Genomic DNA, 6,000 nt, shown 5'->3' on the forward strand with positions numbered 1-6,000 from the left:
TCTTTTTGTACTACTTGATGCTTCGATTGATGATGACTTATGTATTGTTTGTTATGAGTGACGACTTATGTATCGATAATACTTGGAATCATTACTTATGTATTATTTGGAATCATCACTCGTATTTTGTTTGTATTTGGAATTTGGTTTCGTGGTTTTAGAGTTTCATGTTTTTTACAATTTTAGGATTCAAGTTCCAGATTTATGGATTCAGACTTTTGTGTTTTAGAGTTTTGGATTTACGAATTTAGTATTGAGGATTATGTACAAAAGATATATGTAAAAATAATTTAAAAAAATTAAATTTTTTTTCAAAAAATCCCATCGGTTGGTTGACTCTCAACAAAATGGTCGACCAACCCATGCGAACCAGTTGACCGACGACTGAGATTCGATCGACCGCAATGGACCGACCGCACCGATCGATCCCTACCAAGACGCATCGATCGATCGGGTCATCCCGCTCCTATTGACCGACCTTTAAAGGGTGGCATGCCGTGCCATCCTAGTTGATCGGATCACTGGGCCAGTTGACTGGACTATAGAGTTTTTTTAATTAGTTTAATTTGGTAGGAAGATTTAGGGTTTTCGATCTCTTTTTTGATAAGAAGATTTGGTGTTTTTGATTTAAGGATTTGAATTTAGTATTTTAAATTTGAACTTAGAATTATGATTTACGATATAAGAATTGAGGTTTGTACTTTACAATGTTAGGTTTATAGTTTTAAATTTCTAATTTAGTTGTATGGTTAGGTTAGATTTCGGACTTATACAGCATTGGAATAAATATGTACAAAAGACGAGCATTTTTAAGCACTCCATTAAAACACTCCGGCAAATTAGTAGTCATTGTTCCATATCGTCGTCCGCCATCATGTGCTTGAATCTAATAATCTAAAGAAATTTCATTGAACCAATGAACTACATCTGGTTTAAGTTTTTCAATATTTTTTATATATTTCTCAAACTTTCTGGTCCATGTTTGCATACCAGCCTTCTTCACCATATCCCTTAATTTTGAATCCCAAAATCATGAAGTAAAATTACTTGCTACATGACGCAAGCAATATACATGGAATGCATGTGGTGGTTGCCAACCAAGAAATTAATTATCTATTGCAGATAAGATACCAGCATGCCGATCTGAGATCAGACATATATTCTAACGTGTAGTAACAAAAGTTCTCATGCAAGCTAAGAACCAACTAGGTATCTGTAGACTCCTCATCTACTATGGTAAATACAAGTGAAAAAATTTGATTATTCCCATTCACAGCGATTGCAATCATCATCTTCTCTCGATACTTTCCATATAAGAATGTGGCATCGATACTAATCACTGGTCGACAATATTTAAACCCTTCAATAGAAGATGCAAATACCCAAAAAATATGATCGAATGTAGCACATGATGGAAGATCTGTAGGAGTGTTGATGAATTTAATCCCAGATCTGAGATTGAATTTCTCTACAGCATGCAACCATTTTGACAGCAATTCATATGACCTGTCCCAATCACCAAATACAATGTTCATTGCTTTTTGCTTGGCCTCCCATAATTTTCTATAACTGATCATATAGTTGAATCTAGTTTTTAATACCGCACCAATGCCAGCAATGAAAATTGTAGATACTTTTTTTACCAGATCCTGTATTTCACTGACGATAAAATTAGAGTCTAGCCCATAATGATCCTAAGAAAGCATAGCAGATAAATATGTATGCAGACTAGCATATCGTGTGATTTCAAAATTGTCAAGCCGCTTAATTGCTCGAAGCATCCATTGACATCCCAACTTTTTATTTTTACATTTAACAACCACGATTTTGGCTCCAACTCAATAATCTTAAATTCATAATACGTATCAATTGAATATTATTTTATCACAGTTTGCATTTCTACCTTATCTGCAAAACAAAGCCCCTTATGTAACTCTTCACCTCTTTCCCATGTATTACATTGTGCTTGCAATACAAAACACATTGATACATTAGTAGCTTTCCAATCAAAATGACTAAATATTTTGGAAGGAGCTTCAAACATAGAAAAATTTTAGACTCCTATATCATTTAAATTTTCTATATCACGTGAGCTTTCAATATCATGTGGACTTCCAATATCAAGTAGACTTTCTATATCATATAATGTGCCAGCTTGCTGAGCATCCTCATCTACATTATCTTCGCTTAGCACATCATCTTCCTCAAAAAGCTTATTATCTGCATGAACTGTATTATTGGCCATTGTATATAATGATGCCTATTTGATGGTATTCTATGTCACATCACGATCTACTATACCAAACTGCTCCTCCATATGTTTCGAGCCCATGTTCAAATGACATTATCTACAATGTACGGACTAGAGCAAACAATCTATTCTTCGATTTGCATTGTCATTCCTAAATCTCGATCACCTACTTCCAAATTGACTCGATCATAAATATCTCCAACATCTTCTAAAGGTTGCACATTTAGGTACAACTCTACACTGGATAAACATGGATGAAAACTTGCTATTAAAAAAATTATCTCTATATCATCGTCGTCGGTAATCGGAACAGCTTCATACATAATTACTGATGGTTGTACAACTTGTTGATATCTATATATTATTATTATTATTTTATTTTATCTTCTATCGATATGAAAGATTTTGTAAAACTTATCCTCCAACTCTTCATATTTCATTCCTATTTTAATTCTAATAGCTTTTTGTGGTCGCCTAATGTACTCAATGACACACGGTCTATTAACTATTGAACCATTAATATAACATAAGGTTATAACAATTTCTACCATATTTCACTACATACATAATAAAAAAAAAATAGATTTAGCTCACTATCAAATAAATATATATAAATTACAAATAAACTTGCATATGCCCATTCTAGAGGATTTACATGCATATATACATGCATATGCCCATTCTAAAATAAAAACCTAATTTCTAATAAAATGTGGTATATCAAATGATAATTTAAATAACTTACTAATATATTTTAATTATGGGCATTACATGGATTATTGTGATGTTGATTATTAAAAAAAAATAACTAAAAATGATATAAATAGAGCATTCAACTTAATTAAGCCTTAATCCAATTATATTATCAAAGAGCCCTAAAATTAACATCATCAAAGAGCTAAGATGAAAACATTACACTGAATTTTTTTTTTTTAACGAACTCTTATATGAATATTAACCCAACTACATAGTTTAAGCTACACTACAATTTAAATCAATAAGTAACATGCAATTTCAAAAAAAATCATTCTCATAGATTAAATATTAAATTATAATTAAAAAATTAATTAACTTACCTGCACTTAATATATTAGAAGTGAAGATCGAGGGGGTTGATCGGTAGTAGGGAGCCATCGCTCGATGGGGGAAGGGGGACGCTCGATCGGAGGTGAGGATCCACCGCTCAACAGAGGAAGGGGGTTGAGGGGGCAATGGGAGGATGTGGCCACGACAACAAGGAGGGGAACGGGGCCGGTCACTGGAGGAGAAGGAGGCTGGTCGGGGAGGGGCGAAGGCTGATCGCACAATGGGGAAGAGACCGATCGAGGAGGTGGATGCCGGTTGCGGGATGGGGAGAAGACCGATCAAGAAGGCGGATGCCGATCGAGGAGGGGGGATCCAAGACGGATATTGTGTGGGGAGGAGACCAATCACAAGTGGGGGACCACAGGCAGGGGACCATGGGTGGGGAGACCGTTTGTGGGGTAGAGAGGAGATAGCTTGCGATAGGCTTCAGAAAAATCATGAAATTGCATGTTGGAGGTGCGGTTTTTAAGCTAAAACTGCATCTTCAATATGCAGTTTCTAATTTTTAAATTTTAAATTTTTTAAAACGTTATTGGCCATATGGAGGAGAAATTTGGCCATAGAAGAAACCTTATGTTGGAAATGCAGATGAAACCGCATGTAGGACATGCGGTTTCTCCGTGTGGCCATCCAATCAGCTAAACTATCATATTTTGAAAAATAAATTGAATTTAGAGGTATTTATAATTAAATTTTAAAAAAATAATAATAAAATTTATTCTTTACCAATGGTGGGTATACTAAGGCAACAGATGTCACTAGAAGTTACTGCCTCAGTCAAAGCAATGGTTGGTACGAGGCAAGTCCGTGGTGGCGGTTCTAAGCTATCCCATAGTGGCAGTTTATAATTATTAGTATAACTTATTGCAACAATTGCAGCCATCACTGATCACTCTACTTGTATATTAAAATTTAATAATAATGGATAATTTTACTGGTGATTGTCAGGCAACCGTTATTAGTATTGCTTATGTATTGTGACATTTACAACTATTATTATAAATTTGGTTTGTTGCAATGATTTTGACCATCACTATAAAAAAAAGTAAAAAATTATAGTGAAAGGAAATTAATATTTTGTACTGATATTCAAAAACTATTGGTATTTCCATTATGTCACAACAGTTAAGGCATCACCATCAATATGGTTTGTTTTAGTAGTTTTGACTATCATTATGAATAAGTAATGAATGGTAGCTAAAGAATATCCCCTGCATGGTGATGATCAATAATTATGACTAACTACTAGTTTATAAGCATACGATACCTACAATTTTGATCTTCATTGTACATGGAGGAAAATGCATTGATGATATTATGTTACCAATGGTTGTGACTTCTGGCAAAGATATTGTTGGCATTTAATATGTAAATTTTATGTGCTTATATTTAAGTCGTACATAATTAGAATTGCAAAAAAATCCTGTTAGTCTCAAAAAGTATGAACAACTGTTCTCTATGAGGTCATGCTTCCCTGCAAAAATGTTGCATCCACAAATATGAACTCACATAAATTTAATTAATAACCAAAAGTCATATCCACATAACTTGGATATTTATGGAGTTCAATACCAGCTATTTACATGCTACAAAAAATATACAACTTTCGAAACAAAATTACACACTGCAATCCACATGATGCTTTACATCCAACATCAAACCTCTTGATAATTTCTTTGTCTTAACTTAAAATGCAAATAAAGACCATAACTTAATGGTAGTCTCATGTTCACTGCTATTTAGGATAAAGTCCATCAAATATGACAACATTATGCTATGAGCTGTATTGTGAAAAACATAATGAGCTAATGACGAAATTATAAGAAAACTCTCTTTAATGTCACAAGTTATTTAGATCTACTATTATATAAAACAGCAAATTGATATGTCTATTTACCATGCTGAGGGTCATGACTGGATAATGAAAAGCACCTAACCATGTAAAACAAAGCAGTGGAGTAGTAGAGACATTTGGTACATATCAATATGATATAATACAAAATCATATTATATGGCAACTTAGTAGTATTATTATGCTAGAACAATCTTACTATAATATATTACAGTATAATAATATTATATTACTAATAATAAAACAATAATAATATTATTATTATATAGGTATATAATGCAATAATATGATTATATTATAATATATTATATTATAACAATCATACTATAATAATTATGTTATAACCATACATATTATTATATTCTAATAATATTACAATATAATATTATTGTCATAGTATATAAGATAATAAGACAAAATTATTATATTATAATAATATCATTACAATAAGAGTATTATAAAAATATTATTTTATTGTTTATTATTTATAATATTATTTGGAGTAAATAGTAAATAAATAATTTATAAGTTAATAGTACTTTGTAACAATATTTTTTGATACTAGATCTAATTAAACAGTAGAAACTTGAAAGCACCATGCAATGCTCTTTATTGTAATTTCCTGATCATAAAAATACTTTCTTAGTTTGGTTATCGAACAAATCTTGAAGTTCCACAATGTTTTAGAAATTTAATTAGCAAATAGCTAAAACTTTTTATTAAAAGTTTTACTTGGGAAATCTCTAGTACCCCAAATTCTATAACACAAGCTCTACCATCCGTAGCAATGCTAAACATCTAGTGATGACTT

Source organism: Elaeis guineensis, chromosome 15, assembly GCF_000442705.2.
Source record: "Elaeis guineensis isolate ETL-2024a chromosome 15, EG11, whole genome shotgun sequence".
Lineage (NCBI taxonomy): Eukaryota > Viridiplantae > Streptophyta > Magnoliopsida > Arecales > Arecaceae > Elaeis > Elaeis guineensis.